The following is a 26888-nucleotide window of genomic DNA, read 5'->3' as shown; positions in this document are numbered from 1 at the left end:
TCTTCTATTTTTTAAGGTCCTGTTTGATTTCTTTTAGCAGTTTCTTATAGTTTTCTCTGAATAGATCTTTAGTGGCCTTGGTTAAGTTTATTCCTAAATACTTGATTCTTTTGGTTGCTATTGTAAACGGAATTTTTTTCTTAATTTCCTCCTCTTGTTGCACATTACTCATGTATAGGAACACTACAGATTTTTGCATGTTGAACTTGTAGCCTGCCACTTTGCTGTATTCATTGATTAGTTCCAGTAGCTTTGCTGTAGATTTTTCTGGATTCTCTACATGTAGAATCATGTCATCTGCAAACAATGAAAGTTTTACATCTTCCTCTCCAGTTTGGGTATGTTTTCTTTTTCTTGCCTAATTGCTCTATCTAGAACTTCCAGCACAATGTTGAATAACAGTGGTGACAGTGGGCATCCCTGTCTTGTTCCTGATCTTAGAGGGAAAGCTTTCAGTCTTTCCCCATTGAGTGTGATGTTAGCTGTGGGTTTTTCATATATTGCCTTTATCATATTGAGAAAGTCCCCTTCTATTCCTATCCTTTGAAGTGTTTTCATCAGGAAAGGATGTTGAATGTTGCCAAATGCCTTTTTTGCATCAATTGAGATGATCAATGTGGTTCTTCTGCTTTGATTTATTGATGTGGTGTATTACATTAATGGATTTTCTTGTGTTGAACCAGCCTTGAATACCTGGAATAAATTGCACCTGGTCATGGTGTATAATTCTTTTAATGTGCTGAGGGATTTGATTTGTGAGTATTTTGTTGAGGATTTTGCATCTATATTCATTAAAGAGATTGGTCTATAATTTTCCTTTTTTGTATTATCTTTGTCTGACTTTGTATTTGGGTGATGTTGGCTTCATAGAATGAGTTAGGTAGCTTTCCCTCCTCTTCAATTTTTATGAAGAGTTTGAGTAGGATTGGTACTAATTCTTTCTCGAATGCTTCATAGAATTCACATGTGAAGCCATCTGGTCCAGGACTTTTCTATTTTGGGGACCTTTCTGATGATTGACTCAATCCCTTTACTTGTGATTGGCTTGTTGAGGTTGTCTATTTTTTTTGAGTCAATGTTGGTTTTTATGCTTTTCTAGGAAGTTGTCCATTTCATCTAAGTTGTCTAGTTTGTTACATGTAGTTGCTTATAGTACCTTCTCATTATCTGCTTTATTTCTGTAGGTTCAGTCATTATGACTCCTTTCTCATTCCTGACTGTATGATTGTATTTATTTTCATCTTCTCTCTCTCTTTTCTCTCTCTCTCTCTCTCTCTCTCTCTCTCTCTCTCTCTCTCTCTCTCTCTCACCCCCCCCTTCCCCTCCTCTCTGTTAGCCTAGCTAAGGGTCCATCAATTTCATTGATTCTGTCAAAGAACCAATTTCTGGTTTTGTTGATGGTTTCTATTGTTTTTCTATTCTCAATTTCATTGATTTCTGCTCTAATCTTTGTTATTTCTTTCCTGTTGTTTGCTTTGTGGTTTGTTTACTGTTCTTTCTCTAGTTCCTTGAGGTGAAGAGTTAATTCCTTTATTCTTGCTCTCTTTTCTTCTTTAATATAGGTGTTTAGGGCAACAGGTTTCCTTCTAAGCACTGCCTTTGCTGTATCCTGTAAGTTTTGATAAGTTATGTTTTCATTGTCATTTGCCTCGAAGTATTTATTAATTTCCCTTGTAATTTCTTCCTTTACCCACTGGTTTTCTAAGAATGTGTTGTTTAGCTTCCATATATTTGTGAATTTTATGAACTTCTGCTTATTATTTATTTCCAACTTCATTCCATGGTGATCTGAGAAATTGTTTTGTATAATTATCAATATTCTTAAATTTGTTGAGTCTTGCCTTATGACCCAACATGTGGTCTATCCTAGAGAATGTTCCATAAGCACTTGAGAAAAATGTGTATCCTGCTGTTGTGGTGTGCCGTGTTCTATAAATGTCTGTCAAGTCTGGTTCATTTATCATACAATTCAGCATCTCCATTGCCTTATTGACCCTCTGTCTAGATGTTCTATCCATTGATGAGAGTGGTGTATTGAAGTCTCCAACTATCATTGTAGAGGGATCTATTCTCCTTTCAGTGTTCTCTGTGTTTGCCTCATGTATTTTTGGGGCACTCTGGCTTGGTGCCTAAATATTTATAATTGGTATGTTTTCTTTATGAATGCACCCTTTTATTAATATATAGTGTCCTTCTTTGTCTCCTTTAATTGCTTTACTTTTGAAGTCTAATTTGTCTGATGTTAATATAACTACTCTCACTTTTTTCTGGCTGTTGTTTGCATGAAATATCTTTTCCAACCTTTCACTTTCAGCCTATTTTTGCCTTTGTGTTTAAATTGAGTTTCTTGTAGATAGCATATAGATGAGTTCTGTTTTTTATCCATTCTGCCAGTATATGTCTTTTTTTTTGTCACAGAGAGTTTTTTATTTAATTCAGTTTTATTGAGATATAGTCACATACCATATACTCATCCATGGTGTACAATCAACTCTTCACAGTACCATCCTATAGTTGTATATTCATCATCCCAATCTATTTTTTGAACATTTTCCTTGTACCAGAAAAAGTAAACATAAGAATAAAAAATAAAAGAAAGAACACCCAAATCATCCCCCCCATCCCACCCTATTTTGCATTTAGTTTTTGTCCCCATTTTTCTACTCATCCATCCATACACTGGATTAAGGGAGTGTGATCCACATGGTTTTCACAATCACACTGTCACCCCTTGTAATCTACGTTGTTATACAATCCTCAAGAGTCAAGGCTACTGGGTTGGAGTTTGGTAGTTTCAGGTATTTACTTCTAGCTATTCCAATACAATAAAACCTAAAAAGCATTATCTATATGGTGCGTAAGAATGTCCACCAGAGTGACCTCTCAAATCCATTTGAAATCTCTCAGCCACTGAAGCTTTATTTTGTTTCATTTTGCATCCCCCTTTTGGTCAAGAAGATGTTCTCAATCCCATGATGCCGGGTCCACATTCATCCCCGGGAGTCATACTCTGCGTTGCCAGGGAGATTTACACCCGTGGGAGTCAGGTCCCATGTAGGGGGGAGGTCAGCGAGATCACCCGCCAAGTTGTCACAGAAAGTTTTATGTTCTTGAATAAATCACTGATGTTAATGATCTCACTTTCCCACCATAGGAGTATCATTTTTATATAAAGTAACCTAAATAAAAAAACATATTTTGTCTTGGGTCAATTAAACTGCCCTCCCTTTCCCTGACATTCTTTCATCTGCTCTCCTAAACTTAGCCAGGCAGTTCTCGTAGGTCTACCATCGGTCATAAAGGCCAGCGAAGTACGGAGTGTGGTGGGGTTGAAGTGCCACTCCTGGGGTAACTTTAAGATGCACGTGTGCTATCACCGGTGGATCAGTATGTCTCATCTTATATGTGATTTATATGATGTGCGTAGTGACAGTAGTGAAGGAGTATATTTAAAGTCCAGGGAGTTTGACACCCCTGATGAATTCAGTTCAGAATTTTCAAATGGAACAATATCTGAGCCCTTTCATTTCACAAACAAGGAAGGGAGATGCAGGGATGTCAAGGTCCATAGGTAATTGGCAGAACCAGGAATAAAGCCGCCTTCTCTAAACTGTCTTATATTTCTATTTATATATGTTTTATCTGTAATTCATTGTTATATAATATTAAGGATCTTGAAAAGGTGCTATTATACAGTAAGTAGTTATGAGCGTTAGCATCCGACTTAAGAAATAAAATGTTGCTAACATGGTTGAGACCTCTTCTTCCTCCTCAGAGGTAACTCCTATCCTGAATTTGGTGTTTCTCATTTGCAGTGTATCTTGACAGTTTTGCTGCATATGACTCTTGAGAGTAATTTTTTTTTTATTAAATTAAGTTTTATTGAAATACATTCACACACCATACAATCATCCATGGTATACAATCCACTGTCCACAGTATGATAACATAGTTATGCGTTCATCACCACAATCTATCTCTGAACATTTTCCTTACATCAGAAACAACCAGAACAAGAATGAAAAATAAAAGTGAAAAAAGAACACCCAAATCATCCCCCCATCCCACCCCATTTGTCCTTTAGTTTTTATCCCCATTTTTCTACTCATCCATACACTAGATAAAGGGGGTGTGATCCACAAGGTCTTCACAATCACACTGTCACCCCTTGTAATCTACATTATTATATAATTGTCTTCAGGAGTCCAGACTGCTGGGTTGGAGTTTGGGAGTTTCAGGTATTTACTTCTAGCTATTCCAATCCATTAAAACCTAAGAGGTGTTATCTATATAGTGCATAAGAATGTCCACCAGAGTGACCTCTCGACTCCATTTGAAATCTCTCAGCCACTGAAACTATTTCATCTCATTTTGCATCCCCCTTTTAGTCAAGAAGATACTCTCAGTCCCATGATGCCGGGTCCACATTCATCCCCGGGAGTCATATTCTGCATTGCCAGGGAGATTTACACCCCTGGGAGTCGGGTCCCATGTAGGGGGGAGGGCAGCGAGTTCACCTGTCGAGATGGCTCAGTTAGAGAGAGAGAGGGCCACATCTGAGCAACAAAGAGGTACTCAGGGGGAGACTCTTAGGCACCATTACATGCAAGTTTAGACTCTCCTTTGTGGTAATGAGCTTCATAAGGGCAAGTCCCATGCTCGAGGGCTCAGCACATCAAACCGCCAGTCCCAATGTTTGTGACAACATCAACACCAGTCCAGGTGAGGATGTCCAACACATCCGCACCTTCCCCCAGATCCTCGGGGCTGGGGAGGGGGAGGCTGTAAATATATTTTTTATTATCTGCCCAAATTACTCTGGGATGTGTCACTATTTCACTCCAGCCTATACTAACCTACTGTATCTCACTTCCTATTCAAAGCTCCATGCAATTGTGGTGTTTGAACAAATCGACTGTAGAGTTGTACCGTTTAGAAAATTTAGATCCTGTACCAAATAGATATCTATTCCCTTGGTCTCATATGGAAGTTGAAGTTTTAAAACACAATCACTTTCAACCTTTACCCTTTGGCCTGGCTTGCCCTGGTCTTAACCAGACCTGCTTCATTCATATCACTAATTGAAGTCTGGGCTCTTTTTCAGCTTTTTTTTTTTTTTGGCAGGGGCTGTATGCACTAATACTGACATTCATATCTGTCAAGCTTTATCTCTGAGTTTCAGGTGTCTCAGAGATATGCATTGTTCCAGAGACCAATCAGGTTATACGCTAGGGGATCAGCATCTCAAAGTTTAGAGACAGGCCTTACAATTCAAGGATAGAGTTAACTGCTATAAGAGCTTACAATCTAGGGACTATTACAATTATTATGTCCACGTTAGGCTATGTTCTAAGATTCAATTCTGAGTTTACACATTGTGGTTAGTCCATATTGGTGAGGCATCATCCCTCTCACCATGTTTTCTCCAACACTTTTACTCCTATATATATATTTTCCTACAATTTTATAGAGTTACATTCACATACCATACATTTATCCACAGTGTACAATCAGTTGTTCATGGTATCATCATAAAGTTGTACATTTATCACCACAGTCAGCACTTGAACATACTGATTACTACAAGAAAAATTGTTTTTGTTTTTAGCAATAAGAAAAAAATGATAAAAAGAAAAATAACATGTCATACAATACAATATACTAGTAAGGACAGCAAATAACACCACTACCAAGAATCTCATATTCTTCCCCTGTATCCCCCTCTCATAAACACTTAGCATTGGCATATTGCCTGTGTTACATTTAATGGAGGTATATTACAATGTTACTGTTGACCATAGACTCCAGTTTGCTTTGATTATGTTTTTTCCTGAGTACCATCCCCTTTTCAAATTTCTACATGGTTGACATTCATTTGCTTTCCCACATACAAAAACATTTTCATATTTGTATATTTAGTAACAGTCATTGGCCACTCCAGTTTTTGCCACATTTTACAGTCCCAGTCTTTATCATCTATCTTTACCTCTGGTGTCATACATTCTTCTATCCCACCCCTTTCAGCTTTACTCACAGACATCTTTGTTCAGTGTACTTACAATTCCGTGCTACCATCACACAGTATTATGCTATCTATTTCTGGATCTATGCAATCAATCCTAAACATTCTGTAGTCCTTCAGCATCAAATGGCTGATCTCTGCCCTCTTTCTATCTCCTGGTCGCCTGTGTTGTCAGCTTTTAACTCCCAAAGTTTGTTCATTAATGTCTGTTCATATTAGTGAGACCATACAGAATCTGTCCTTTTGTTTCTGGCTAACTTCACTCCACATAATGTCCTCAAGGTTCATCCACATTATTACATGATCCATGTCTTTGTTCTGTCTTACAGCTGCATAATATTCCATCATGTGTATATACCACAGTTTGTTTATCCACTCGTCCTTTGATGGACATTTGGGCTGTTTCCATCTCTTGGCAATTGTGAATAATGCTGCAATAAACATTGGTTTACAAATGTCTGTTTGTGTCTTAAGTTTCAGTTCCTCTGAGTATATACCCAGCAATGGAATAGCTGGGTCATATGGCAAATCTATATTTAGCTTCCTGAGGAACCTCCACACTGTCTTCCAGAGTGGTTGCACCATTCTACATTCCCACCAACAATGAATAAGTGTGCCTCTTTCTCCACATCCTCTCCAGCACTTGTCATTTTCTGTTTTTTGGATAATGGCCATTCTGGTAGGTGTGAGATGATATCTCATTGTGGTTTTGATTTGCATTTCCTTAATAGCCAGTGAAGTTGAGCATTTTTTCATATGCTTTTGAGCCATTTGTATTTCCTCTTCAGAAAAATGTCTGTTCATGTCTTTTGCCCATTTTTTAATTGGATTGTTTGCCTTTCTGTTATTGAGATGCAGGATTCCTTTATATATTCGGGATATTAAACCCTTATCTGATATGTGGTTTCCAAATATCATCTCCCATTGTGTAGATTGCCTTTTTACTTTTCTGACAAAGTCCTTTGATGTACAAAAGTGTTTAATTTTGAGGAGATCCCATTTGTCTATTTGTTCTTTGGTTGCTCGTGCCTTGGGTGTGAGGTCTAAGAAACTACCACCTATCACAAGATCTATAAGATATTGCCCTACATTTTCTTCTAAGAGTTTTATGGTCTTGGTGCTAATGTTTAGGTATTTGATCCACTTTGAGTTAATTTTTGTATAAGGTGTGAGATGGACATCCTCTTTCATTCTTTTGGAAATGGATATCCAGTCCTCCAAACACCATTTATTGAACAGGCTGCTCTTTCCCAGTTGCTTCAGCTTCACTGCCTTACCAAAGATCAGTTGTCCGTAGATGTGAGGATCTACTTCTGAACACTCAATTCAATTCCATTGATCAGTATATCTGTCCTTATGCCAGTATCATGCTGTTTTGAGCACTGTAGCTTTGTAATATGCTTCAAAGTCAGGTAGTGTGAGACCTCCCACTTCATTCCTCTTTCTCAAGACATTTTTGGCTATTCGGGGCACCTTACCCTTCCAAATAAATTTAGTTATTGGTTTTTCTATTTCTGTAAAGTAAGTTGTTTGTATTTGAATTGGTGTTGCATTGAATCTGTAAATCAGTTTAGGTAAAATTGCCATCTTAACTATATTTAGTCTTCCAATCCATGAACATGGTATGTTCTTCCATTTTTCCAGGTCTTGTTCAATTTCTTTTATCAGTTTCTTATAGATTTCTATGTAAAGGTCTTTTGTGTCCTTGGTTAAGTTTATTCCTAAATACTTGATTCTTTTGGTTGTTATTGTAAATGGGATTTTTTTCTTGATTTCCTCCTCTTCTTGCACATTACTTGTGTATAGGAACACTACAGATTTTTGCATGTTGATCTTGTAGCCTGCTACTTTGCTGTATTTGTTGACTAGTTCTGGTAGCTTTGCTGTAGATTTTTCTGGATTTCCTACATATAGAATCATGTCATCTGCAAATAGTGAAAGTTTTACCTCTTCCTCTCCAATTTGGATGCCTTTTATTTCTTTTTCTTGCCTAATTGCTCTAGCTAGAACTTCCAGCACAATGTTGAATGACAATGATGATAGTGGGCATCCCTGTCTTGTTCCTGATCTTAGAGGCAAAGCTTTCAGTCTCTCCCCATTGAGTGTGATGTTAGCTGTCGGTTTTTCATATATTGCCTTTATCATATTGAAAAAGTTCCCTTCTATTCCTATCCTTTGAAGTGTTTTCATCAGGAAAGGATGTTGAATGTTGTCAAATGCCTTTTCTGCATCAATTGAGATGATCAGTGTGGTTCTTCTGCTTTGATTTATTGATGTGGTGTATTATATTAATGGATTTTCTTGTGTTGAACCAGCTTTGCATACCTGGAATAAATCCCACCTGGTTGTGGTGTGTAATTCCTTTAATGTGCTGCTGGATTTTATTTGCAAGTATTTTGTTGAGGATTTTTGTGTCTATATTCATTAAAGAAATTGGTCTATAATTTTCTTTTTTTGTAGTGTCTTTGTCTGGTTTTGGTATTAGGGTGATGTTGGCTTCATAGAAAGAGTTAGGTAGCTTTCCCTCTTCTTCCATTCTTTTGAAGAGTTTGAGCAGGATTGGTACTAATTCGTTCCTGAATGCTTGGTAGAATTCACATGTGAAACCATCTGGTCCTGGGCTTTTGCTTTTTGGGAGCTTTTTGATGACTGACTCAATCTCTTTACTTGTGATTGGTTTATTGAGGTCATCTATTTCTTCTTGAGTTAATGTTGGTTGTTTATGCTTTTCTAGGAAGTCATCCATTTCATCTAAGTTGTCTAGTTTATTAGCATATAGTTGCTCATAGTATCTTCTCATTATCTCTTTAATCTCTGCAGGGTCAGTAGTTATATTTCCTTTCCCATTTCTGATTGCATTTATTTGCATCTGCTCTCTCTCTCTCTTTTTTTTTTTTTTTTTTTGTTAGACTAGCCAGTGGTCCATCGATTTTATTGATTTTCTCAAAGAACCAACTTCTGGTTTTGTTGATTCTCTCTATTGTTTTCCTGTTCTCAATTGCATTTATTTCTGCTCTAATCTTTGTTATTTCTACCCTTCTGCTTGCTTTGGGGTTAGTTTGCTGTTCTTTCTCTAATTCCTCCAAGTGAGCTGTTAACTCTTCAATTTTTGCTCTCTCTTCTCTTTTAATGTAGGCATTTAGGGCAATAAATTTCCCTCTCAGCACTGCCTTTGCTGCATCCCATAAGTTTTGACAAATTGTGTTTTCATTGTCATTTGCCTCGAGGTATTTACTAATTTCTCTTGTAATTTCTTCCTTTACCCACTGGTTTTCTAAGAGGGTGTTGTTTAGCTTCCATATGTTTGTGAATTTTATGACCTTCTGCCTTTTATTTATTTCCAACTTCATTCCACTGTGGTCTGAGAAAGTGTTTTGTATATCAATATTTTTAAATTTGTTGAGACTTGCTTTGTGACCCAACATGTGGTCTATCCTAGAGAATGTTCCATGAGCACTTGAGAAAAAAGTGTATCCTGCTGTTGTTGGATGTAGTGTTCTATAAATGTCAAGTCTAGTTCATTTATCATACGATTCAACATCTCTGTTTCTTTAGTGATCCTGTATCTAGATGTTCTATCCATTGATGAGAGTGGTATATTGAAGTCTCCAACTATTATTGTAGAGGTATCTATTTCTCCTTTCAGTGATCGCAGTGTTTGTCTCATGAATTTTGGGGCATTCTGGTTTGGTGCATAAATATTTATGATTGTTATGTTTTCTTGATGAATTCACTCTTTTATTAATATATAGTGTCCTTCTTTGTCTCTTTTAATTGTTTCGCTTTTGAAGTCTAACTTGTCTGATATTAATATAGCTACTCCCGCTTTTTTCTGGCTGTTGTTTGCATGAAATATCTTTTTCCAACCTTTCACTTTCAGTCTATGTTTGTCCTTGTGTCTAAAGTGAGTTTCTTGTAGACAGCATATAGATGGGTCCTGTTTTTTAATCCATTCTGCCAGTCTGTGTCTTTTTATTGGGGAGTTTAATCCATTTATGTTTAGTGTTATTACTGTAAGGGCAGTACTTTCTAATACCATTTTGTTTTTTGGAATTTATATGTCATATCTTATTTTTTCCTCTCCTTTTACCTTTCCTGATAATCTTCATTTCTGCGCTCTTCTCCAACTCTCTCTCTCCTGTCTTTTCCTATCAGCCTGTAGCACTCCCTTTAGTATTTCTTATAGTGCTGGTCTCTTATTCACAAACTCTCTCAGTGTCTGTTTGTCTGAAAATTTTTTAATCTCTCCCTCATTTTTGAAGGAAAGTTTTGCTGGATATAGAATTCTTGGTTGGCAGTTTTTCTCTTTCAGTATCTTAAATATATCATGCCACTGTCTTTTTGCCTTCATGGTTTCTGCAGAGAAATCTGTACATAGTCTTATCGACCTTCCCTTGTATGTGATGAATTGCTTTTCTCTTGCTGCTTTCAGAATCCTGTCTTTGTCTTTGACATTGGACAATCTGACCAGTAAGTGTCTTGGAGTAGGTCTATTGGGATCTATTCTATTTGGGGTATGTTGTACTCCTTGAATCTCTAATTTTCTGTCTTTTATAAGAGTTGGGAAATTTTCAGTGAATATGTCTTCTATTACTCTTTCTGCCCCTTTTCCCTTCTCTTCTTCTTCTGGGATACCCATAACACCTATATTTGTGCATTTCATGTTGTCACTCAGCTCCCTAAGACCCTGCTCATATATTTTCCATTTTTTTCACCATCTTCTTTTGTGTGTATGAATTCGAATGACCTGTCTTCCAGTTCACTGATCCTTTCTTCTGCCTGTTCAAATCTACTGTTGTGTCCCTCCATTGTGTTTTTCATCTCCTCCATTGTGGCCTTCATTCCCATGAGTTCTGCCATTTGTTTTTTTAAGTTTATGAATTCTTCTTTATGGTCATCCAGTGTCTTCTTTATCTCCTTCAGCTCTTTTGCTATATCTTCCTTCATTTCATCAAATTTATTTAGCATTAGTTGCCTCCACTCCTGTGTCTCAGCTGAGCTATTAGTTTGTTTCTTTGGCTGGTCCATGTTTTTGTGTTTCCTGGTATGGCTTGTTATATTAAGTTGTCTAGGCATCTGATTCTCTTGATTAGTTTATTTTGGAGCTTGTTTTCTGTCTTTTACCTAGTGGTTTTCTTGTTGGTTGGCTTTGTTCTCTGGCCTCCGTTATTCAGTTCAACTTATTCTAGGCCTCTAACTTAGGTTCTATTTAGTTGATCAGAATTTTTCCCCTCTTGTTTTTTCTGTTTCTTGCTCTGCCTCTATGTAACCTTTTTGTGAGTGGCTCTCCTCAGATATGGTCGACCCTAGTCAGATTTTCCCAGTCTAGTGAGGCCCAGGTCTCACTGGGAGGGTATGGAGTTTTCCTGAGAATGAGACCCTCCTGTGAGGCCTTTAGAATTGGTGCTTTTCCTCTCCTGTCCAGCAGGTGGCGCTGGCCAGCCCGCAGCTCCCCCACCAGTGTAAGGAGGTGTGGAGCCTTTAGTTCTCCTGGTGACTCTGATCCTGTCAGGGGCGTGGCTGACTGAAGCTGGAATCTGAATTCCAGCCCCTGGGGTCTGAGTTCCCAGAAGGAGGACTGCCAGTTGAGCTGGACCTCCCTCCACTCTCCCAATCCTCAGAACTCCAGTTGTCTCTCAGGGGCACTATTCCTTTCTCCCCTCTCCTCTTTGGGGCCTCTCCAGGTAGATTCCTTGGTCAGCCTGAGTTGCCAATTAAAGACAGGGGTGGAGACCTTCAGTAGTGAATACAGAACACTGTGGGTACTCTGTCCGCCCCCAAGCCCAGCCTAGTCCCTCAACCTGGGCTTTCCAATAGAAAATAACCACATATATTACTTTTAGATTAAAAATATATATATATAGAAAAACAAGAAAAAGGAAAAAGAAAAAAAAAAAGAGTCTCTTTAAAAGTCTTTCCCCAGCCTGGAAGTTTTGTCACTGTCAGAATAGAGCATTTAAAGATATGCTTTGGGCTATTGTCTGATAATTATTCTCCAACAGCTTCAGTTCCACCCCTGCTGGAGGCTATTGAAATGCAAAAAGATAAGGGATCAGTGAGAAGCCAGAAGGGACAAAATGTAGGGGAAAAAAAAATGGCTTTTTTGGAGTCTGGGAATGGGTGCCCGCTTTTACATGTCATCACTTCTCAGAGCCCAGCCCTTCTTTAGCACCCCAGCTCCCAAAATTAGTTAATTAATTTGTTAATTAGTTCTTCAGTTGAGGCGGGGTTGAGCTTCCCTTCTTGCCCTCAGCAGATTGCTGTTTTTTGGTGTTTTTTTTTCCCCCTTTCAGGGAGCCGGCAACAAGACAGTCTGTGAGGTCTGGGTGAGGAGGGGCGCCAGACCCCTGGTCCGGGGAACTTAACAATGTTCGCTGCGATCTCAGCTTTTCCTCCAATTCCAAACTTGAGTCCAAAGCATGACTGGTTACTGGAGACCCTGAAAACACTGTTTCGTATAGTTCTTGGGTAATTGCCAGCTGCTCTAGGGGAGAGATGAAATTCTGCTCCTCACCACTCTGCCATCTTGCCCCACCCTCTCTTGTGGCTTTTCCAGTCTATGTCTTTTTATAGGGGAGTTTAATCCATTAACATTTCGTGTTATTACTGTACGGGCAGTACTTTCTTCTACCTTTTTGTCTTTTGGATTTTATATGTCATGTCTTATTTTTTTCTCTCTTTCTTCTTTTGCCCTTCCTGATAGTCTTCATTTCTATGCTCTTCTCCACAACTCTCTCACTTGCCTTTTCCTATTGGTCTGTAGCACTCCCTTTCGTATTTTTTGTAGCAACAGTCTCTAATTCACAAACTTTCTCAGTGTCTGCTTGTCTGAAAATATTTTAATCTCTCCCTCATTTTTGAAGGACAGTTTTGCCAGATATAGAATTCTCAGTTGGCAGTTTTTCTCTTTCAGTATCTTAAATACATCATACCACTGCCTTCTCACCTCCATGCTTTCTGCAGAGAGATCTGTACATAGTCTTATCAAGCGTCCCATGTATGTGAAGGATCGCTTTTCTTTTGCTGCTTTCAGAATTCTTTTTGTCTTTGACACCGGACATTATGATCAGTGAGTATCTTGGAGGTCTATTGTGATCTATTCTGTTTGGTGTATGCTGTATTTCTTGAATCTGTAATTTTAAGTCTTTCATAAAAGTTGGGAAATTTTCAGTCACTATTTCTTCTATTATTCTTTCTGCCCAATTTCCCTTCTCTTCTCCTTCCGGGACACCCATAACACATATATTCATGTGCTTCATGTTGTCATTCAGGTCCCTAAGATCCTGCTCATATTTTTCCATTCTTTTCCCTATCTGTTCTTTTGTGTGTATGAATTCAAATGTCTTGTCTTCCCATTCACTGATCCTTTCTTCTGCCTGTTCAAATCTACTGTTGTATCCCTCCACTGTGCTTTTTATCTCTTCTATTGTGCCTTTCATTCCCATAAGTTCTGTCATTTGTTTTTTCAAACTTACAAATTCTTCTTTATGTTCCTCCAGTGTCTTCTTTACATCCTTCATCTCTTTTGCCATATCTTCCCTCAGTTCACTGAATTGATTTTTGAACTGATTTAGGAGATTTGTTTGAACATCTTTAACTAGTTGTTTCAACTTCTGTATCTCAGTTGAACTATTAGTTGGTTCCTTTGGCTGGTCCATATTTTCATGTTTTTAAGTATGGCTCATTATCTTCAGTTGTCTAGGCATCTTATTTTCTTGATTAGTTTATTTTGGAGCTTGTTTTCACTCTTTTACCTAGGGTTTTCTTGTTGGTTGGCTTTGTTCTCTCTCCTTTAGTGTTCAGGTCAACTTATTCTAGACCTCTAACTTAGCTTCTATTTGGTTATCAGAGTTTTTCACCTCTTGTTTTTCTGTTTCTTGCCCTGCCTCTATGTAGCTTTTTTGTGAGAGGGTCTCCTCAGATATGGTCAACCCTAATCAGATTTTCCCAGTCTAGAGAGGCCCAGGTCTCAGGAAAAGGGTATGGAGTTTCCCTGAGAATGAGACCCTCCTGTGAGGCCTCTAGACTCTGTGCTTTTCCTCTCCTGTCCAGCATGTGGAGCTTGTCAGTCTTCAGCTCTCCACACAGTGCCTTTGGTTCTCCACAGACTCTTTCCCTGTCTTTGAAGGAGGGCTGCCACTTGAGCTGGACCACATCCCCCATTTTTGGGGGAAGTTATGTCCTTTAGGGAATTGTCTTCCCCACTAGGTTCATTGCCTTCTCTGTCAGACCTATCTTAACTCTCTGTTGCCTGGATCCAGAGGCCAGTTGCAAATATCTGAGGCTTTTTGTAAAGAGTAACTTAGAATAGTTGCTTTAAGAAGAAAAAGAAGAAAAAAAAATCCCTTTTTAAGACCTTCCCCACTCCCCAAGTTTTGCCAATCTTGGTATAGAGTATTTAAAGATCACTTTAGGCTATTATTGCCTTCACTTGGATAGTTACTCTCCAACAACTTTAATTCCACCCGTGCCAGGGGCTATTGAAGGTAAAAAGATAGGAGTCTGAGAGCAAGAAAAGAAAAGGGAAAAAAGTTAAAAGAAAAAAAAAAGAAAAAAGAAAAGAAAAGAAAAGAAAAAAGAAAAAGGCTTTTCTTGAGCCACCGAATGAGAGCTTGATTGGGTGCCCACTTCTATGAGCCCTCCCCTTCCTGGAGCCCAGTCCTTCTCCAGCTGTACAAAAAGTTAACTCCAAAAGTTAATTTACTTGTTTATTAGTTCTGAAATTGAGGCTGGGTTGAGCCCCCTTCTTGCTCCCAGCACAAATTGTTTCTTTTCCCTCAGGAAGCCAGCTCCAAAACAGTCTGCTGTGTTGGGGGTGGGAGGCACCAGCCCCCTGGCTGGGGAAACTTACAGTTTTCACTACAATCTCATCAATTCCACCCTTTCCAGACTAGTGTATGATGCATGACTGTCACTGAAGACCCCAGAAACACTGCTTCATACAGTTCCTTCCTTAGAGGAGTAACAAAATTCCACACCTCACCACTCTGCCATCTTGCCCTGCCCTCCTTATATTTTTTACTATGTCTTGTGATGCAATTTTTCTTTTTAGTAGTTGCTGTAACAATTAAAATACACATTCTTTACTTTCCTCGGTCTACACAGAAACAACATTTACATGTCAAGTACATAGGTCCCTTAACTCTACCTCATTATGTTGTGATTGTCTTATGTATTCAATCTACATACATTAAAAACCCCATCAGAAAATGGTACAATTTTGCTTTCAATTGAAAATGTATTTTCAAGAACTCAGTGGGAGAACAGTCTATTATATTTAACCAATTATCTACCATTTGTGTTTCTATACCTTCATAGCTGATATTCCAAGTTTCCCTCTGGCATCCTTCCCTTCTGTCTGAAAAACTTCTTCCTTTAGCAATTTTTGCAGAGCTGGTCAGCTGGCAATGAAGTCTTTTAACTTTGCTTCATCTGAGAATGGCTTTATATTACCTTATTCCTGAAGGATGATTTCACTGCATTTAAAATTATGAGTTGACAGTTATTTTCTTTCAGAACTTTAAAAATGTTGTTGCACTTCCTCCAGTCTCCATGATTTATGAGGAGAAATCAGAAGCTAATTAAATTCTTGTTACCTTATAAGTAAAGTGCTGATTTTCTCTGGCTATCATCAAGACTTCTTTGGGTGATTCCTTTTGGAGTTAACTGAGCTTCTTGAAGCTGTAGGTTCATATCTTCCTTCAAACTTGGGAAGTTAGAGCCATATTAATTCAATTTTTTTAATTCACTACCTTATATCTCTTCTCTTTCTGGGACTGCAATGACATAAATAATAGGCTTTTGGGTATTATCCACCATGTTCCTGTAACTCTGCTCATTTTTTTTTTTTTAATATTTTGTCTCTAACTTTTCCTCAGTGCATAATTTCTGTTGAATCTTTCCTCAGCCATCTCCAGTATGTCATTAAGCCTATTCAGTGAGCATTTAATTTCAGTTATTATATTTTTCAGTTGCAAAATTATCATTTGGTTCTTCTTTACAGCTTTTATTTCTTTGCTGAGACCTTCTAACTTTCCATTTGTTTCAAGAATGTTTGTCCTTATTTGTTAGAGAATATTTATAAGAGCTGCTTTATTATCTTGGTTAGAGATTTCCACCATCTGCTCCATCGTGGTGTTGCCATCTGTTAACTGTTTATCTGCATGGAAGTTGAGATTTTCTTGGTTCTTTTGGATTGTAGCCATATTTTGTTATGAGCCCCCGGGTCTTGTTTAAGTCCTATAAAGAATGTTGATATTTTTATGTCAGCAGGCAATTGACCTACTTGAGTTCATGACTCAGGTTACAAGAAGTCTTTTGTGGGTTGTGGTTCAAGGATTAGTCTGGTTTTCACAGTATATTTTGGTATTATTCAGACTATCCCATGTGTGCTACACAGAATGGCAATTTGGCTACATGGAGGATGGTTTATTCTGCAGTTCAATTCTCAACACCTGGGTAGTCTGTTTAGCCTCACATTCTCATGTGCACATCTCAGGGATGAATCCTGGAATTCACACCAATTCACACACTTTTCCAAGCTCCTCCCTCTCCACAGTCTCCTTAGTACATTCCAATTTTTTCTTCCCGTTGCCAGTGAATCCCCCAGGTCACACATTCCTGAAACTGTAGCTACACATTGGACCAAGATGGGGAGGACATGGAGAGAATAAAAACAAATGGGTTTTGCCCCACTGTAACGGGAGAGGAAGGTTCTCCTCCTTCAGAGTTTTGGATCCTGTGGGCTCCTGCTGGAGCTTCATAGGATTTCTTGGGGTTGGGGAATTAAAGAACAAAGAAAAGAAAAGGAAGAACAAAAGAAAGAAAAATGAGCAATATTCCCCACTCTTTCTGAGCTTTAGTTGTTCCCTTTTCTACTCTTTAAGCCAAAATTAGAGAGCTTCTCCTGGAGCTCTCTCTCTCTGCACCCTGGTGTCCACTTCTGAGTTACAGGCTGCACTGAGTTCAGGCTAGGCAACTCCAGAGGAAATCACATTGGACATTCACAATTCAAGATGGTACCGTGAATGCTGGTCGTTTTTTGTTTGTTTGTTTGTTTGTTTTGTATTTTTGTCTGCCATTATTTACTTTTCTGCATCCTCAAATTGCTGTTGCATTCTTCCCTGGTTTTAGGGATGCCTTTATGGGGAGACCAGGTGGAGTGTGTTTACTCCATATTACCCAGAACCAGAACTTCCCATATTTGCTATTTTTAAATTTCATTTCATTTGGTTTGGTTTTCTCATTCTATGGTAATGTGACACAGCATCAGCACACACACTGATGTCAACTTCAGTAAACTCTGCTAAAGATATTAACATCTGGTAGGAATGCTGTTTAGATGAACTAATAAAAATGCCCTTACTCCTTTGTATGGCTCATGTGAGATACTGAGACATCCAAAAGCTAAATCATTTCACTGACAGAGCTCAAATATAAACCCCAAAATCTATGGCCAGATCCAAGCCCACTAGGACACACAACATAGTAATGAATACACTGGAGAGTTGCTAGGCTGCTGTCCAGATCTGATTAGATACAAGCCTGTGAGCCTAATTCCTTTTCCTTGTCAAGTAAACTCACCACACATATGTTGAATAATAGAACAGTTGCAGACACCCCTTGAATTGGACATTTTGGCCAGCCAACTTTGAAGTGCCAACTTTCCATGTGTCAAGGCACACGTGGGTTGAGAGGTGCCCCCCAAAGTATTTGATGTTTAAATGTCAGGAAAGAGAGAGAGGCTGGGAATAGGGCAATGCTTGTGCAGAGCACTCTTTGAAGCTGTGTCCAATCAAAGCCTCCTTTGTGTCTGAGGCCCCAGCTTTTCATTTCCAGGACACTGCTTCCACCTCGGTCTAATGTAGCAGGTTGAAAAAGGCTGTCAAGTGAGATCTGGATTGTTTTCAAATCAGTTTGCATCATGTTCAGGTTACATGACAAGTTTATAATTAAATTTCAATGACTCCTACCAGGTCCTGTCTGCCTTAGATACTTCGTATAGATGTGTTTTCACGCGTACAGTAGCAATGCAGCTTTAATACTAACAACTCTTTGGATGAATGGGTGATGTTTACAAAGGGAATAACCTGATCTTCTAATTTGTCAGTATAGGCTAAATCGGAGGAAGAAAATGAATAATGCTTGAGGATTTGCTTCAGTTGTTTCTTTGTCTAACAGTTACTGAACACATCATCCCTGGCTTTTCCTAGACACTGGGGTCCTGATGTAACAGGGGGGATTTTCTAGGTCACATCTTAGATGGTCAAGGCTGTGACTTTCCTTATTTTTCCTCAAACTGGTTTAATTTCTATGTGGAATCCTCCTCACTCCATACTTGGATAGCAATCTCAATCTTGCCAATTTAAGTTATACTCAATCCAATTAAGATTTCTCATTAATTTCAATCATAAACAAATCCCATGCCTAGTTGTGGCTCATTCTTTCCTTCTCCTTGGTCATATCTCAATTCAGGAGTAGGAAGGTATTTATTGATATTGTGATTTTGGGATGGATAGGGATATTGAATCTCCAGTTTCCTTCTTTTTGTGTGCTGCTATTTAATGAGTAGTAAATAATTCCACTGGTGTTTGACCACTCTATTCCCTTTGCTTGGGCTGATGGTGACAACAAACCCCATGATCTACAGCTCTCGTGGCCCATGTGTATCTACCAACAGCTTCCTCCTTCCTTGGCCTCTCCCTCACCCTCTCCAGGCTTCTTAAACCTCACCAGGGACCTGTGCAGGGTCACCCCTTTCCAGCACGAGCTTGCAGGAGACTCTAATTCCTTGCTGCCTGAACACCTCTGGCCATCACTTACACACGATGGCTGTCACAGCATCTGTCGCAGGTCATCTTTATAAGACTTGCTTCTTGTTCAGACATCACCCAAACCACCAGGGAAAGTCCTTTCTGTCTCAGAATCTCCCAGCACTTTCTGGGGTTTCCAACATGACTTTGCCTCACCCTGGATTCCCCAAGACCTGTACTAGTGACTAAAATCTGTTGTTCAAACTCTCCCTCTGGAGAGCTGAACATCCTACCTTTTTTGTTGAAAAGATGGCTCATATTCACAAATTCTTCCAAGCTCTAGTTTCTACATAACTTGTGCACATGTCTCTCAAGCTCTTAGGCTTTTGGAACCTCAAATACCTTTCCTTAATTTTAAAAACAATCTTTTGCTTGTTGGAGGCATTTGCGTTCAAGACTCATGTCTCTGATATATATTTCAAGAGCTTACTGTGAGAGAAAAATGTCAAGTTTTGGACTCTGTTTATGAAACAATCCACTTCTGAAGCAATATTTTTAGTGAGGGAAGAGCCATTGAAATAAAAATAGAAATAATAGGAATGAAAAGCCATTGACCAATATTTCAAGGAAAAAAACAAAAGACAAATCCTTTAAGAATGCTCCAGTCCATCATGGAGGACTATTAATTGGGGCATGGTAAGCTGTAATAATAGACCACAAAATATGAGGGACTTAAAGACCAAAGATTAGATTTTTTTCGTCACTAATGGTCCTGGGCTCCTGTTGAGGTCCATGGGACAGCTCTCCTCCAGAATCCTGGCTGGCAGCTGCTCTGCCAAACTGCACACAAGATTGTCCTGACAACACCCTCAGCCAGAAAGGAGAGAGAGAAGTGAGAGCACAGGAAAGTCTCCTAGAGCTTCACACAGAACCTTTGCTAAAGGCCAACTCAGTGACTACAACTCCTAACTGGAGAGGAATCTGCAAATGTGGATTTTCTAGTTTGCTGATGCTGCCAGGATGCAAAATACCAGAGATGGACCAGCTTTTACAAAGGGAGTTTATTTGGTTACAAAATTACAGTCTTAAGGCCATAAAGTGTCCAAGGTAATGCACCAACAATCGGGGACCTTCACTGGAGGATGGCCACTGGTGTCCGGAAAATCTCTGTTAGCTGGGAAGGCACGTCGCTGGTGTCTGCTCCAAAGTTCTGGTTTCAAAATGGCTTTCTCCCAGGACATTCCTCTCTAGGCTTCAGCTTCTCTCTTAAATGTCACTCTCAGTTGCTCTTGGGGCATCTGTCGTCTCTTAGCTTCTCCAGAGCAAGAGTCTGCTTTCAAAGGCTGTCTTCAAACTATCTCTCCTCTCCAGCTCCTGTGCTTTCTTCAAAGTGTCCCTCTTGGCTGTATCAAGCCTGCTCCTTCTGTCTGTGCTTATATAGGGCTCCAGTAATTTAATTCAGACCCACCCTGAATGGGTGGGGCAACACCTCTATGGAAATTATCCAGTCAAGGTCTTGTCCATAGTTGATTGAGTCACATCTCCATGGAAACACTCAATCAAAAGAATTACAATCTAATCAACACTCATATGTCTGCCCACACAAGATTACATCAAAGATAATGGCATTTGGAGGGACATAATACATTCAAACTGGCACAGTAGGGATCTTGTGTGCCCAGGAATAGAAGCACACAGATTTTGGAAAACTTCATCGCCTTGGTTTTCCCTTCTGGTCACCAAATACCATTTGCCACTTTTATTACACATACAAAATGTGCTTCCCCATCCTCCCCATGGGAGACAACCAAAGTCCCATTCAGTCCAAATCCCAGGGTTCTAGAGGATGTGCCATCCTCTCCCTTGGGTCCAGATAGGGCTCCTCTTGGTCCAGTGAACTAGAAAGTAAAAAAACAGGTGATCTGCCTCCCCCTCCCCCTGCACACACACACATAGATGTACACCCAACTTAAAGTGTTGGTGCAAGGAAAGGACCAACACCCAGCGAGCACTGCTCACCAGCAACCACTGAGTCAGGCTCTGCTGGGTGAGATGGGTCAAGGACCCTGACCTGCCAGTGAGAAGCTGCTAGATTAGGTGCTGGGTCTGCTGTCTGGGAGGAACTCCCCTGTCCACTGCTTCCCATGGCCCCTGATCTCGCCCTCCAGAAAGTGCTTCATTGCTCTCGACTGTCCGTGGTCACAGCTCAACCGGGTGAGGGATGTAAGCCCTCCTTGGGGACTGCACAGTTTTTCCAGCCCATTTCCTCTTGATGCAAGTTCAGGGGGTCTGAGATTATTTTAATGCACAAATAGTCAAAGTCTTTTGTAGGCAAGGTTTGTGGTTTCTTAGATAATAAAATTTAGTGGGCTTAGTGGGATTAAGTTCAATAATCTCCATGTGTCAGCAACCATTCCCAAAATTATTGTTCTTAGACAAAGTTTACAAATCTTCATTATTTATGTTTTTCTGTCCTCATACTTTCTCAGTCAATTTAATGGCAGCTTCCTAAAGGCTATCAGAAAAAGAAAAAGCTTATTGTTGTTTTTCTTTTTAATAGAAGAAGATTTTGGTAACGAGACGGTGTCCTTAATCTGCTGTCTGCAGCCTGGCTTTGTTAAATTGAGAATGCTTAATGGGAATGGAAAGCTCAAAGCCTTTCCAATCTTATTTTCTGCTCTTTGGGATCCAGAAGCACTTTTCCCACCCAGATAGCTGGATTGTAACTCTTCCTCTGAATTTTTATTTGCAGGCTGTGCGTTCCTTGCCTGAGCTCATGTCTTCCTTGTCCTTCCTCAATCTAAGTCACAAGGAGCAAACCACACACGTTTTGGCTCTTCCCCATACAGGTAAACTGCACCTGGCCTTTCTTCCACTGCTCCTCGTGGATCTTCACCTTTCCAGGGTGTGGCATCTATTTCTTCACTGTCTGCTACCTTAGTTTTAAGCAGTGCCATGTATTTTAGATCTGTGATGCTACAGCATCCCACTTCAACACATCAATTTCTGAAATAATTAGGATAGGTTAGGAAGAACTAAGAAGTAGATCCCCAAGTTTTAATGCCTTAATAAGCAGAATTATTCCATTCTCAGTTAACACTCAGTGGCCGGGGCTCAGGATGGTCGTTCAGCTCCCCTCCACACAGTCCTTCAGGCACCCAGGCAGCCAACTCTCCTCTGCTTTTCACCTCGTGTCTGTCAAGGTCAAAGGGAAGGTGGACAGAAGAGAAAAAGATCAAGGAGAAGCACCAATGGGTGTTTTTTATGGGTCAGGCCAGGAAGTGGCACATATCACTTTGACCCATCACCCCCTGGGTGGAACGTGGTCACGTGGCCACACCTGACTCTGAGGTGTGCCCAGGAAAATGCAGAAATGAGCTTTGCTGCACAGTGACAGTCTGTGCCAGCGAGTGGCTGACATGGAAACCAATAGAAGTTCACACTATACTGAAGGGCTATACACACCGTCAAAAGGCCAGAGGCTCTCTGGGAGACCTTGATAATTCGGGAAGAAGATGTGGCCTGTGTTACCTGGGAGATGAGTGATGGGTCATGTGGATAATGGGCAGGGAACAGACTGCAGGCAGAGGGGTCTGTGCTGGCACAGGCAGAGCTTGCAGGCACACCACAAGAGAAAGACTTGAGTTCTATGGGTAAAAAGGAGCAAAAGACAAATAAAGGGTATGCCCTCCAAAAGAATTCACCCCCAAGGAATTATGGCAAATCTATAATTCAGTGAAAATCTTTACGTATCACAAAGAAATCAGGAATAACCTAACTGATGTTTAAAAACAAAAATGGAATAAAACCATTTAGAAAACATAAAGCAAGAAGAGAAAACAATGCCTATTGAATACAAGCTATATCAGAAGCAGAAAAATTTGGGGGAACATTACTTCAGTCAGATGACAGTTATGTCATATAGACAAATACAAAGGAAAGACATATGCCATTGGCATTTCTGAAAAATAAAGCTGAAAAAAACTGCAAACATATAACAAATGGAAATTTTCCTGAAGTAATGGAATACTTCAATCTGCAGATCAAAACAGCATGTCATAACACGGGAGGAAAATAATAGGAAAGATCAACTCTTCACATGCTCTGGTGGAGGCTGTGCATATGCAGGGTAATCCATGAAGGTCCCTAGAGGGGACAATCCAGCCCCCAGATGTCTCCCCAATAACAGTCAAGAGCAAAGCAGGGAGGCGATGTCTGCAAAGATATGAAGGACAGAGACAAATTGCTCTTTCAATATAAAACAAAGAGACAGTCGTTCTCATATGCAAAAATTCAGAGATAATAGTGCCCACAAGCCGAGGAGGGGGGGAGGAGGAGGGGGAGGAGGAGACAATCACCACCACCAGTACCACCACCACTACAAGAAATCCATCTTACAAAAATATGAATCTAAATAAGAACAAATGGAGAAGCCAGGTTCAAAAAAAAAGGGGTGTGCCAGTTTGGATATATTATGTCCCCCACAAAAGTCATGATCTTTTAACCCAATCTTGTTGGGTGGAACCTCTTGATTGTTTCCATGGAGATGTGACTCATCCAACTGAGGGTGATACCTTTGATTAAATTATTTCCATGGAGATGAGGACCCTGCCCACTCGAGGTGGGTCTTGATTTGTTCACTAGAGTCCTTAAAAGAGCTCAAGAGCTGATACAGATGTTTGCTGATGCTTGAAGATGCTTGGATTTGCAGACAGAAGGAAGTTTGGAGATGCTAAGCTAAGAGATGAAGCCCAGGGTTTGCCCCAGAGAAGCTAAGAGAGGATCCCCAGATGCTTAGAGAAAAACACCCTGGGAGAAAGAAGCAAGAAGAAGAAAGCCGTTTTGAAAGACAACCCGGGAGCTAAGGACCAGCTGACGCCAGCCATGTGCCTTCCCAGCGGAAAGAGGTGTTCCGGATGCCATCAGCCGTTTATCAGTTAAGGTATCCTCTTGTTGATGCTTTAGTTTGGACACTTTAATGGCCTTTGAACTATAAATTTGTAACCTAATAAATCCCCTTTATAAAAGCCAATCAATTTCTGGTATTTTGCATAATAGCAGCATTAGCAAACTGGAACGGGGGTGAGCATTGAAACTATTAAATATTGAACCAAATTTAAATAACATTGAAAGCTGTGGGTTGGATGCCAACTAGGAGGTAGAAGCTATAAATAGAAACAGATAAAAGTAATAGCATCATAAGAAATAGGGGCAAAGTATAATGGTTCTAATTCTTCACTTTGATGGGAGAAATGCAATTACTACTAAATAAATGTGAAACACATGCTTAAAAATACAGCATTTAATTTTCAACAAGGATGCCAAGCCAATTTCATGGGGAAAGCGTAACCTTTTCAACCACTGGTGCTGGGACAACATGGTATCCACATGCAAAAGAATGATGTTGAGCCCCTACTCAAAAATTAACTTAAAGTGGATCATAAATATAGATGCAAGAACTAAAATTATAAAACATTTAGAAGGAAACATAGGAGTAAGCATTCATGATCTTGATTTCTTACATATGGCACCAAAGAATTAGCCACAAAAGAAAAAATAGATAAAAATTCAAATTTTTAGTGCTGCAAAAGATACCATCAAGAAAATGAAAAACTCACAAAATGGGAGAAAATATTCAGAAATCATAAGTCTGAGAAGGTTCTTGTTTCCAGAATATATAAAGAACACTTGCAACCCAATAACAAAAAGATAAATAAACCAAAATAGACAAAAGGATCTGAATAGACATTTCTCCAAAGAAGACATACAAGTGGCCAAAAAGTACCTGAAAAGTTGCTGAACATCATTAGCTGTGAGGAAAATGCAAATCAAAACCACAATGAGATATCACTTCACACCCACTCGGATGGCTGCAATAAAAAAGGCAGACAATAATATAATCACTTGCTACTAAAATGCATACACAATTTTGAAACTAATAACTCTTGCAATGAAATCTTTGTCTGAAATTCCTTAATTTCATTCATTTTGCTTCCATCAAAACATATCTAATACATACATCACTCACTATTTGCTTAACTCTGTTCAAAGCGTTCTACATACACAAATTCATTTATTAATCACAACTCTGATGAAAATACTCTTGTTATCATTCTCATTTTACAGAGTAGGAAACTGAGACTTGTGTAGTTAAGTTGCTTGACTAGTAAGTGGTGACACGAGACTGTGCTCGCAAACCCTGCTCTACATTGTTTTTCCAAATGAAGCTATGCTGAACTATTTCACTGAAAATTACATGGGTTGGAGCCCATTTTACCTGCCTTAGGCATTTATCTGCCATCTTCCAGGGATCCTTCCATCTGCGTCTATGCAGAGACATAAGTCTAGAAAAGCCTTCTCTAAATATCAGGTATGGTTCTCTCTGGGTTCTGAGAATTGTGGAGGTTTTCCTTTTTCCTTTGTCATTTTACAAAGAGTGACAAGGAGTCACTTGACTTTTTTATGAATGTCTGTGTCATATTTACAAAAAACTAATTTTTTCTTTCAGAATGGAGAGACAAATGGAAAGACAAACAGACATATAAGTAGGTAAATGGATGGATGAGTATTAGATAGATAGATAGATAGATAGAGATAGAGATAAGGGGGAGGGAAAGGAAGAGGACAGTTAGGTGCAGATGGATTCTGGCCCAATCACAGACCTACTGAGCGAGAACTGCTGGGCTGAGGGTCAGATGCTCACAGGGTCTCCTGCACCTGCTGATGAGTGTTTGGGGACCTCTGATGGAGCAAGCCCTGCTGGCAACAAGGAATCGTGAGACCTGCTTGCAAGTTTCAAGTGCAGCTCCAAGTACTGTCTCCAGCTAACACGTACCCTCACTGGACTTCAGTTTCCCCACCATTTGGAACATTCGTGCGCTAGGAATTAGGTTCCTTGAAAATGTGTGAGTCTTTCCTGGTTCCAGGGTGGTGTGGCAACCCCATCTAAGTGGGTATTCTGCTTTCCTCTCTAACTTTGCTTTTTCATGACTCCTTAATTAGCACTTTATTTCTGAACTGCCCAAGCACGTTATTTACATTGCTTCAATGATGACTTCATATTCTCCCATCCATTTCCCCCCATTGTTTTTCTTGACATTTGATCAAAGCGTTTCTTTTTGTAGAATTGTGTAATTTTAGTGCTGTTTGCTTTACTTTATAAACTCACACCCTCCCTCTGGGAACAATGGCCTTCCCATGAATTCTTTCATTTATGTATTTACTCATCCATTCACTTACTCTTCTCATTAACTTCAGGTACTCCGTGGGCCAGCCCGCGTTTCTGGCGACAGGGGATACGGAGTGTCCAGCCATAGCCCTGTTCCCGGCGGTCCACATTAACACAAGATGCTGAGAACTGGGGAGACGGTCAAAGTGGCAGAAAAATAAGCCATCCGTTTAATGATTTCCGATGGCTTTCCAAGACTCTCAAAGTCCAGTTGGTAGAGGTAGAATTAGCAAGCAAGGAAGGAAAACAAACGCTTGCCTTCCTTCCTTCATTCAGGGACCCTTTCTGGCTGACCCACTGTGAGCAAAGCTGGGTTGGTGCTGGCAGGCAGCAGCGGGCAGCAGGCTAGCTGCTCCCCAGGAGCTCACTGGCCACCTGGGGACACTGCATGCAAACTGTCACACAGAAGACACCCAAACAGAAGAGGAAGGAGTGAGGACCTCCGAGCAGGGCAGAGACATGGCCCGAGATGGGTTTTGAGAGACAATTAGGAGTTCACTAAGCAATCAGGCAGAGGAGGGTATTTCAGGTGCAGGGACAGTGTGTGTGAAAGGAGGAGAGCCTGGGATTGTGGGGCAACCAGGGGGTCTATAAGCAGTTCAGCAAAATGTGGGGTCTGCAGGGAAGTTTAAGGTGGACATGAGGTTGGGGTGGGGGTGGGGGACGAGGAGCTAGTTGTAGGGGCTTGGCTTTTCCACAGAGGCTCTTTGAGCCTACCCGAGGTGATGGCCAGCTACTGCAGTATCTTAGACAGGGGACCCTCAAGATCAGGCCTCCCTGGCTGCATGGGGGAACAAACTGGGGGGCAGGGAGACCACGTGGGAGGCCTTGGCAATATTCCCAGTGACAGAGCAGGCCAGGGAATGGAGAGGAGGGGCAGTGGGAA

Source organism: Choloepus didactylus, chromosome 8, assembly GCF_015220235.1.
Source record: "Choloepus didactylus isolate mChoDid1 chromosome 8, mChoDid1.pri, whole genome shotgun sequence".
NCBI lineage: Eukaryota > Metazoa > Chordata > Mammalia > Pilosa > Megalonychidae > Choloepus > Choloepus didactylus.
This window is presented reverse-complemented; position numbering follows the sequence as displayed.